A 12,336-nucleotide genomic window follows, 5' to 3' on the forward strand; every position below is an offset into this window, starting at 1 on the left:
ATATGGATTAACTTGAATGAAATGAATGATTAAATGGTTGAATTTGTATTGTATTAGATCAAGAACAAAGAAAATCGGACTTAGATTAAGGGAAGTCCAATGTAGTCGAATAGTCGACTCATTTTCGTCCGAAATTCGTACGATATAAGTCAAACTAGACTTATGTGTTAAGTTGATTAAATTCTATGATTATAAATTGTTATCTGTATTGGACGGTCTTGAGAGGCTGATAAAAGAACATTGGTATTGATCTAGATTATAGTATAAGACCGTGTCTGGGACACTGGCATCGATTTGAAATTTACGTGTAAGACCATGTTTGGGACATCGGTATCATATCTGTTTTTGTATAAGACCCTGTCTGGGACAGAGGCATTGATACTGAATTACATTTAAGACCACGTCTAGGATGTTGGCATTGTACTTGTCTGTGAATATTTATTCCGTTTCTGGATTGTCCAATGATAAAGTATGAGATATGAAATGTATAATTCCTACAGGTACGTTCATATCGTACTTAATTTCTGAATATGAAAGACTCTGTTTCTGCGAAGTAGGTTTGGAAATCATGGAAATGAATATGATATGCTTACAAGCAAATGAGCATGGTTAAGTTTATGAACAACTTTGAGAAATGGCTATGAATTCTTATTGTTGTTTTGAACTACATATATATGCTTCATGTAATTAAACCAATTGTGTTTGGCTTACTAAGCTCTTTGTAGCTTACTTTGTGTGCTTACTGTCTGTTTTACAGTTATCGTAGCTACTGAAGGCTCGGGAATAGTCGGGGATTGTCATCACACCATCAAACTCTTTTTGGTACTTTCAGAAATGTACATAATTATGTATGGCATGTATAAGCTAGAATGGATTAGTTGATATGTATGTGCAAGTTATGCCATTTAAATTGGCTAGCAAATGATATATTTGTGTATTGTTTTGGTGTATGTCTTAATGTGCTATGTTCTAATGTGTTTTGGTCATATTTGAGCAATGAATTGGTTGGAAATGTTGGTATACATGTTGCATATTAATGTTTGTAGGATTGGAACCATATGGGGTGGCAAATTGGCTTAAACCAAGCCTGCATTGTGCCACCGGCTAGGGAACACAAGCGTGCCTTGTGGCCGTGTGAGAAAGTCAGTAGCTAGCTAAATTTTACACGATTATGGCACACGGCCATGTCTGTTGGCCGTGTTAAAAAGTCAGTATAGGACCTCTTTTTGGCAAGGTTGGACCACATGGGCGTGTCTTGTGCCCGTGAAAATATTGATTAAGTTCTAAAATTTCTGAATGGGTTCGGTTGAGTTCTGACCTTCCCTAAATGTACGTTTTAGGTCTCGTAGACCATCTTAATGGATGAATTGTGGATGAATATTTATGCATTGATATTATATGATATCTGTGAATTTATGTTACTCTGAAATACTCTGTCTGTCCGGTGACTCTCCTTTCCTATTCCAGCGACAGTTACGGGATAGGGGTGTTACAAACCCTTTAGGTAAATATGTCTTAATTGATAAAGTTTACAAGAGATGTCCTTTATTGATTCGGGGTCACTGTTTTCTGGTTGACTTAATACTTTTTTCATTTGATGAGTTTGATGTGATTCTTGGAATGGATTGGATGACTCTAAATGATGTAGTAGTGAATTGTAGACGAAAGATTATTGAATGGAAATGTCAAAACAATGAAATTCTTCGGGTTGAATCAGATGAGTCGGGTGAATTGCCAATTTTGATTTCGTCGATCTTGGCTCAAAGATATGTAATAAAGGGTTGTAAAGAATTTCTTGCGTATGTATTGAATACAAAAGTGTCTGAATTGAAGATCGAATTAATATCGGTAGTTTGTGAATATCCGGATGTGTTTCAAGAAGAGTTACCAGGGTTACCACCGGTTAGAGAGGTGGAGTTTGCCATTGATTTGGTACCGGGTATTGCATCAATATCAATAGCTCCGTATAGAATGGCTCTAACTGAATTGAAGGAATTGAAGTCTCAGTTCCAAGAATTGACAGATAAGGCTTTTGCGAGACCGAGTTTTTCTCCCAGAGATGCACCAGTATTATTCGTCAAGAAGAAAGACAGATCCATGAGAATTTTTATCGATTATCGTCAACTTAACAAGGTTACAATAAAGAACAAGTATCCCTTACAGAGGATTGACGATTTGTTTGATCAGTTAAAAGGGCAACAGTGTTTTCAGAAATAGATTTGAGATCCGGCTACTATCAACTGAGAGTTAAAGACTTAGATATGTCAAAAACCGCATTCAAAACGAGGTATGGGTGTAACACCCCTTACTCGAGTCCGAGGCCGAGACAGAGTACGAGGCATTACCGGACTTAAAAATACACAACTATGTAAAATCGGGCCATAAAAATTTTGTTCAAATTAAAAACATTCATTCCCTTATATGGTCTTACGAGACCCAAAATCAGGGTGTTACAATGCTCCCCACTTAGGAATTTTTGTCCCCGAAAATCTATCTAGAAAAATGGTTTGGTTTTCACAAAAACTTCTCTTCTCATAATCATTGTCACAGAACTCTCACTCGGCTATACTTTCAATACTTATCTCTTTATTTTCTCATATTCGAATGATGAGTGATTCTTTCACTATACAACACATCACTGAATCTCGCTTCTATTGAAGAGTTCATACACATGAAAGGTTAGATCCATGTCATCATAACACGTATACACATGTACTTGAATCTTTTCGAATTCAAATAGTGAAACTAACCAGTTCATATCGGCCTTATACTCTCTATAATTTAATATGGCCAGATAGCCTGCGGACTCAACTCTCAGTTACTCTTAAATTTCAAAGTCTCTTTTAGCTTCCTCAAGAAATCATGATATAAAACCCTGGATTTCAATTCGATTAATGATGACTTAGCACTCCAAGAATTCCAACAATCATAGAGACACGAAATCCTATTAATCTGATCAGAGAAATTTTTCCGTACATACCGGAAAAATTTTACAGATCTCATTAAACATTTAATCAACAAACCACATAGCAGTTTTTTTCCTCTTTACAAGACAGGGGAAATTCCTGGTATGGCCTCGAGAATGATCCCTTTCTTATTTATATTCTAATATCAATACTGATGGAGGTAGTTCTGGTAAAACCTGTTATTCGGCTTTAACCACATTAACATTTCAATTACTCATACACAAAGATCAGAAATATTGAGTTCCAAACTCGATCACTAACACACTATTTCCGTGAGTTTTCTTGCAGAATCTCTGTGGATTTTTCTATCCAAACACTTATTGTAACACCCCCACGCCCGAAATCGTCACCGGAGTCGAGCTTGAGGAGTTACCGAACATAATTTATCAAATTAAGAACTTCAAATCTTTTGTTTCTACATTCACAGCTTTCTAGCTACTCGCGTCACAGTTACAAGAAAAATCATATCTCGAGTTATGAAACTCGAAATCAAGATCCGTAAATTTTTCCTAAATCTAGACTCATATATCTATTTACTAATTTCTTTCTAGAATTTTTTGTTGGGCCAATTAGTACAGTTTATTAGTTAAAGTCTCCCCTGTTTCAGGGTTTGACTGCTCTGACATCTGTGTATTACAAATCAGATATCTCTCTATACAGAATTTCAATGACTACTAGGTTTGTTTCTCTTAAAACTATACTCGATAAGGAATCTGTAAATATAAAGAATGACTTCTAATTATTTTTTTACAATTTATTATGAATTTTTAAAGTCAGAACAGAGGATCCAGAAATCACTCTGGCCCTGTTTCACAAGGTTTCAAATATCTCATAAAGTATAATTTATATGCCTGTTTTTTTTATCCATATGAAAATACACTCATTAAGCTTCAATTTCATAACCTGCTCATCATTTAATTCCATTTATACTATTTTCAGTGATTTTTCAAATTCATGTCATTGCTGCAGCAATATTCTATTTTAAGGCAAATTTCATCTTTTCATGAGTTGTTATGAACTAGATAACCTATTAAACTTCCATGATATCAAACATGATCTAAATTTAACCATCACCATGACTTATCAATATCAAACATTTTCTCAACCAATCATGGCCATATCATAAAATTATTTACACAAAATAAATATATTGCTATACATGCCATACTTAAGTTTTACAAGCCATTTACCCGATGAAAGTCCTTTGGATAGTGTGATCGAACCTTGACCGTCCCGATTCCCCGAAATGGCTTGTTCAAAACTACAATAAATAAAGAGGAGGGAGTAAGCATAAATGCTTAATAAGTTCATATGTAAATAACAAGTAACATAACAATACAAATATACCAAACAACTTTAGCATGGTATCACCAAAACATATATCACATTTCTAAACATCATTCATCATCTTACCACCTTATCGTTGTTGTATCTATTTTCAACCCGAGGGCTAAGAACATACCTGTCCAAAGTGTCCATTTCACAACACTTACCAAAACGTCACTTGCATCTTAAGTGTTCTTCCATTTCACTAGAAATTTCACCCGTTGAACACATCGGAATACAACTCGGATACACGGATAATTTGCACATAAGTGCCTCATATGTAATCAAGAAATCATGTAACCCGCCCCTAAGTGAACTCGGACTCAACTCAACGAGCTCGGGCAGTCACATCCATAAGTGAACTCGGACTCAACTCAACGAGTTCGGATGCCTAGTTACATCTCACGAACTCGGACTCAACTCAACGAGTTCGGACATTCGCATCCATAGGTGAACTCGGACTCAACTCAACGAGTTCGGATGCTCAACCATCCTAGTGACATGTCACTTGTATCCTAATCTATTCCTAAGGTTCAAACGGGCTTTTTCCCTCGATCTCATATTTGTCGTCTTCCATGGAATATCTAACCGATACTTGGTAGCAATTCATATTTATCAAGTAGTAAACATAATTTGCATATTACTCAACATTAACCACAAAGCATAATATTTCACGATTAAAAATCAGCGTATCATATAATTAACATCAATAACTTAAAATAACAATTATGCTACATTATTTACACATGAACTTACCTTGGTACCAAAATATAAAGATTTTGCAATTTAGTCCACAATCTTTTCTTTTCCTCGATCGCGACTTGAATCTCGTTTCTCTTGATCTATAATGCCAAATTAATCTTATTTAATACATACATTCATCAAAACAGCATTTAATACGAACTTTGGAAAAATTACACTTTTGCCCTAAACTTTTGCATAATTACACTTTTGCCCCTAGGCTCTGGAATTAAACTTTATTCCTTATTCTTATGTTTTATAACATGCTGATCACTTTTCCTTCTATGGTAACATCAAATTTCTCTCTAACATATACTTGTGACTATTAGGTATTTTTACCGATTAAGCCCTTTTACTCGCTTTCACTCAAAACCGAGTAGCACAAGTTGTCTAACATAATTTAAAACCTCATATTCTATCATAAAACATCAAAATACACAAATTTCACCTATGGGTATTTTTCCAAATATAAACCCTAGGTTGAATTATTGCTAACATAAGCTTAATCGAGCTACCGGATTCCAAAAACGTAAAGAACATTAAAAGCGGGCTTGGAATCACTTACTATGGAGCTTGGAAGCTTGAAACAAACCCTAGCTATGGAGAACCCTTGAAATTTCGGCCTAATGAAGAAGATGGACAAAATTGGCTTTTAATTTTGTTTTAATTCATTTTAATAACTAAATGACCAAAATACCCTTACTACTAAACTTTTCAAAATTCCTTCCATGTCCTAATTTTGTCCATGAACTTAAAATTGGTCAAATTGCTATTTAAGACCTCCTCATTAATATTCCAAAACAATTTCATACTAAAAACTTCTAGAATGCAAGTTTTGTAACTTATTCGATTTAGTCCCTACTTTCAATTTAAGCACTTTAGGCATAGAATTTCATCACGAAATTTTCACACAATCATGTAATCATATCATAATCATCAAAATAATTATAAAATAATTATTTCTATCTCGGATTTGTGGTCACGAAACCACTATTCTGATTAAGCCATAATTCAGGATATTACACTTATAATCACAATTTGCATCCTCAAAGGTCATTCGATACTATCTCATCTCTTTTAATACCCAAGTCATCTTCACTATATCAAACTCAGATCTTTCTATAAAATTAGATACTTTAAGCTATCACGTTGCCTTATGGTCTTAAAACACTTCACAATTCATTCAGCAACACATTACTGAGATCAAGAAGTCTTTGCCAATGTCAAATCTTTACACAAAAATTTGAGAAATCCAAATACTAAGGTCACCACATTACCAATAATCAAACCAAAAGCAAAATCATAGTCAACATAGTCATCATAAGCCAAAGAACACACTTTAGACATGAGCCAAGATTGACAATTCATGAAATAAAGACGACATGAAAACCAAGAGGAAGAAATCCAAGTTGGAAAATTCCAAAATAAAGAAATCTAAGATGCGATACTATATCAAAATATCGAAAACATAGCTCATAAGAAAGTACAAAAGATTTTGATAATCCCCAGAGAAAACAAGTCTAGTAAAACATCATTCAGACCCACTGGGATTAGATGTAACAATAACAATGGACATTCCCATATATAAATCAAATAAAACAATATTTAGAAGAAACAGAATCATAGCTTCATACACATTTTCCCATCCATTCGAAATAAACGAAATGTATTAGAATGCCAGAGGGAAATAAAGCAACATAGATTATAAACTAGTCATACTGACAATATTTTCGTCTAATATCACGATTAGAAAACATCCCCACATAACAAGAATTTCATCAAATGATCAATAGCCATAGGAATATTTCTAAGAACAAATAAGCACATAGAACACCTCAGAAGAGACTGTTATAATTTGTTCAGCCATCACAAATTTCATTTTATTCTTCTCACTAAAGGAGATCAGTTTTAAAGAAATTTTGATTAATACGTTTCTCGACATCATATCAGAATAGATCGATTTACTGAAGTTAACTTCTTCACCAACTGTGATATTGCGTGAATCATAAAATTTTTCGGGTCGATTTGATACCTTATAATTTTGGCTTCACTTATCAGCCTGTTCTCAATCTTTGATCATATTCATAGCTATTCTATCACTAAACTCTTTAGTTTCACACTTGTGAGTTTACTCAATACATTTCTCACAAAATTCCATTTCAAAACGCAACTCTGGTAAGGGGGATGGTTGAGGTCGTAAGGTCCCTAACTCGTCTCTTATACACATATACATATGACACAACTTTCATCATCAAAGTAACTTATATCATTCATTTCTGGAAAACTATCGTTCACATTTGTATTTCACAGATTTTCCACTCATCTTATTTAATCAAGTTCACTTATGCATACATTTTATGAATTTCGAATGTCTTTTCTCATCACATTCACTTAATCAAACATAATGTCTTTTCTCATCACATTCACTTAATCAAACATATCAAACACATAACATCATGTGAGGGCCAACAAATATGAATAAATGTATCACAATCGAAACTTTCATCTTAGACATCATCATATACATATCATTACAATCATATAAATCAATCCAATCGATTTAACACATTTACTTAAACTATACGAGTTTGCCAATCATAATTATTCAAATAAGTATACATGTACATTCATTTCACCAATATTTTTGGTAAGTTACCTGAACACATGCATTCACTCAAGCAAATCAGTCTTATACATCATGGATTTATCGATCAATCGTAGATTAGCTCATTATGCCGCTTACACATTCTATTTCATGTTTATCATGTCTCATATATGTACATACATATATATATCATGAATTCTTATTCGTACCTTTCCGAGTTTTAACTCATCATAATTGCACTTTACTCAATTACCTTAATACCACTATCAACATGGTCGGGTGTAGCTCGATTGGAGAGTACATTTGTCTAAACAAGACGGTTCTCATTCGTGTCGGGAGACATCACACTATCACAAATCTGTGGCATGTATAGCTAAACCTTCACACATGTTAGGTTAGTCCAAGAACTGACTAAACCATAGCTTTGATACCACTAAATGTAACACCCTATACTCGAGTCTGAGGTTAGGACAGGGTACGAGGCATTACCGGACTTAAACGTACACAACTAAGTAAAATCAGGCCATAAAAATTTCGTTCAAATTAAAAATATTCATTCATATTCAAAATGTCCCTTATATGGGCTTACGAGGCCCAAAATTAGGGTGTTACAACGGGCATTATGAATTTCTTGTTATGCTTTTTGGATTAACTAATGCTTCTACCGTTTTTATGGATTTGATGAATCGAATCTTCCGACCGTATTTAGACAAGTTTGTGGTTGTATTTATTGATGACATTTTGATTTATTCGCGAGATGAATCTGAGCATGTCGAACATTTAAGAATTGTGTTGCAGACTTTGAGAGATAGGAAGTTGTTTGCTAAATTTAGCAAAAGCGAGTTTTTGCTCCATGAAGTCAGATTTTTGGGATATATAGTCTCCGCGGAAGGTATAAGGGTAGGTCTGAGTAAGATTTTGAGAATTTTTAATTGGAAGCCACCGAGAAATGTATCTGAGGTTAAAAATTTTTTGGGCTTAGCCGGGTATTATCGATGATTTGTCAAAGGATTTTCGATGATCGCAACACCTATGACAAGATTGTTACAAAAAATTGTTAAGTTCGAGTGGTCAGAGAAATGCCAAAAGAGTTTTGAACAATTGAAAGCATTTTTGACTGAGGCATCGGTTTTAGTACAACCTGAATCAGGAAAAGAGTTTGTAATTTTCAGTGACGTGTCACTGAACGGTCTTAGATGTGTGTTGATGCAAGAGGGCAAAGTGATAGCTTATGCCTCGAGACAGTTGAAACTGCATGAAAAGAATTATCTGACACACGAATTGGAATTGGCTGCCATTGTGTTTGCTTTAAAGATTTGGCAACATCATTTATTCGGTGACAAGTGACATATCGTTACCAACCACAAGAGTTTGAAATATTTGATGAGTCAGAAGGATTTGAATTTACGACAACAGAGATGGCTCGAGTTGTTGAAAGACTATGAGTTGGTAATCAATTATCATCCAGGAAAGGTGAATGTAGTTGCCGGTGCTTTAAGTAGGAAATCTTTATTTACTTTGAGAGCAATAAAAACGCGATTGAATTTATCTGATGGTGGTTCAATTCTAGCTGAGTTAAGAGCTAGACCAGTATTTCTTCAGCAAATTTACGAAGCTCAGAAATGTGATACAGAACTTCAAGCTAAGAGAGTTTAGTGCGAATCATCTAGTGATTCAGATTCTCAAATCGAGGCCAATGATTGTTTGCTATTCCGAGGTAGGATTTGTGTACCGAGAGATACCGAGATTATTCAGAAAATTCTTCATGAGGCACACAATGGTTGTCTATCTGTTCATCTAGGAAGTACGAAGATGGACAATGATTTGAAAAAAATTGTATTGGTGGTCAGCCTGTGATGATTCCCAAGTGGAAATGGGATAGAATTACGATGGATTCCGTAACCTGGTTACCTCTGACTCTGAAGAAGAAAGATGTTGTGTAACACCCCGAACCCGAGACCATCGCCGGTGTCGGACGCGAGGGGTTAACGAGCCAAGTCCTCTTAAAGCACCGACCAATTTGGTATTTCCAGACAGGCTGGAAAACTGCGTAACTGTCGCCTTAAAAATCATATCTCGAGTTTCAAAACTCGGAAACTGATTCCGTAAATTTTCCCTGAATTTAGACTCATACATCCTTCCATTGATTTATTTCTAGAATTTTTGGTCAGGCCAATTGGTACAGTTTATTAGTTAAAGTCACCCATGTTACAGGGATAAACTGCTCTGACCTTCGTGTGTTACAACTTGAATATCTCTCTGTACAGGGCTTTAATACTGGTGCTGTTTGTTTCTAATGAAACTAGACTCAAAATCGAATCTTCAAATATAAGGCATGACTTATAATTCTTTCTGGATAATTTATAGTAAATTTTTAAAGTCGCGACAGGGGACCCAGAAACTGTTCTGGCCCTGTCTCACGATAACTTTAATATCTCTTAACAAGTAACTCCTATGACCGTTTCGTTTCTTCCATATGAAAGTAGACTCATCAAGGTTCATTTACATAACTTATTCACTATTTAAAACCATTCCTACAAATTTTGGTGATTTTTCAAAAACCACACCACTGCTGCTGCCAACATCTGTTTTCAAGGTAACCTTTACCTATTTCATGATTTCCACGATTCAATTGCCCCTCTTTGTATACATAGCACAAAGTGTGATCATGATTAACCATTCCAATGGCTAATCTTCTCAAAACAATTCCATACCCCATAATGATCAACATACAACGATTATAGTATCATACCAAAAACGTATATAAGCCATTTTCGCATGGCTATCCAAGTTTACACAAAACCGAAAGGTACATGACCTTCAACAATAGGGTAGTCCTATACATGCCATTTCAAAGTTCAACCAAAATTATACCAAAATGGAGGCTTTGATAGTGTAGATGACTTCGACTTTAATGATCCCGAATCCGATCGCTAACGAGCAAAATCTATAAGACAGAGAGCCAAAGCAACGGGGTAAGCATTTTTATGCTTAGTAAGTCTCAAGCAATACAATCAGCTTTAACTAAAGCATTACATTCACATAGCCAAATGAATCATTTCATTAATACACATTCACATAATCATACTTACTTCACACTTCATCATTATATACTTTCACAAGATATCAACCAATTCAATAGCTGAAAACTCGTTAGTCGATTGAGCGAATGTTACTCAAACATATCGACTTTTCCAATGCACATATAAACATACCTTATCCTTTGGGCTTTTCGAGCGTACTAATTAAATTTATTACAGCAACCAACGCCACCTCCAGCCCAAGCTTCTTCGAATACAACCGGATATAACCACATGCACGAATGCCTTCGGTCTTAGCCCGATAGAACGACTTGCACAAATGCCTTGGTCTTAGCCCGGATAGAACGACTTGCACAAATGCCTTTGGTCTTAGCCCGGATTTAACAACTTGCACGAATGCCTTCGGTCTTAGCCGGATGTAGTCGCTAGCACAATTGCCTTCGGTCTTAACCCGATATAATTACTAGCATAAATGTCTTGGGACTTAGCCGGATATCATTCAATTGCTCATGCACACACATACATCAATAATCATTACACATCCATGTTTGATTTTCGTTACTAAGGCTCAAACACAAACATATCACTAGCATAATCGCCTTGGGACTTAGCCCGTATCATTCAAATACTCATACACACATAAATCAATAATCATTACACATCCATATTTCATTTCACATAATTCGAGTAGGGTCATTTCTTGAGGACTTACCTCGGATGTTGTCGAACGGCTTCAACGGCTATTCGATCACTTTTTCCTTCCCTTTATCGGATTTAGCTCCCTTTTGCTCTTGAGCTTAACGAATACAAGTAGAAGTATTCAATATTTCTATCAATAATGTTTACTAGTCAATCACATTCGGCATCTCATATCATCTCACTTTATTATAATTTATCATTCAACCTTTGAACCAAAATGCCATTATATGGCCACATATACATACATCCATATATTTAAGCTCAAGAATTTTAACATAACATCAAGTGCTCAAATTACCCATGTGGCCGATTATACATGGTCATAAATACACAAAATCAAAAATAATTTCAAGGTTTTTTTTTCACACTATACATGTACTAGGCCGAATGTACATGCAAATTTCACAACATTCTTCAACAAATTTCTTCTTTAAACAAACATATTTTTCACTTTCTTCATAATCAAAATATCATGTGCAAACATATATACACATATAGGTGCAAGGCCGAATTTCAAGGTGTCCATAACCATCCAAAACACAAATTTTAACTAACATGCAAGAAGCATAAACCATGCTCATGAATGCATCATGGCCGAATACATCACAATCATGCCCCTTTCAACTTCGGACATGGTTAAACAAAGGACTCAATGCCCTACTCAAGAATACTAAAAAGAAATTTCAAGAGTAGTCAATCCATCATTACATGCATCATCAACAAGCTTCACTTTTAGCATGCAATGGCTTTAACACAATATCAACTTTGGCCAAATACCATTTCCATGGCATAACAAGGATTTGAACCATGGCTAACATGAACATCAAGTTAGCAACTAAAACATGCATGAATCTCATGACACAACCTCATACATACCTTAATCTTGATGCAAGTTTAGCCAAATCTCCTTCTAGATCTCTTCTAAACAAAGAAAATGAAGCAAAATCTCTTCTTCCTC

General features: G+C 35.0%; 1 long non-coding RNA gene across 1 annotated transcript; it reads right to left on the bottom strand.

Annotated features, from left to right (window-relative positions):
- Positions 1 to 10,301: 10,301 nt before the first annotated feature.
- Positions 10,302 to 11,572, bottom strand: LOC128291420 (uncharacterized). The gene is made up of 2 exons (XR_008281194.1): positions 11,392 to 11,572; positions 10,302 to 10,585 (listed from the first exon to the last, which is right to left on the bottom strand). It is a non-coding gene; the product is annotated as an uncharacterized LOC128291420 (long non-coding RNA).
- Between the last annotated feature and the right edge of the window lie 764 nt (positions 11,573 to 12,336).

This window comes from Gossypium arboreum, chromosome 4 (assembly GCF_025698485.1).
Source record: "Gossypium arboreum isolate Shixiya-1 chromosome 4, ASM2569848v2, whole genome shotgun sequence".
Taxonomy (NCBI): domain Eukaryota; kingdom Viridiplantae; phylum Streptophyta; class Magnoliopsida; order Malvales; family Malvaceae; genus Gossypium; species Gossypium arboreum.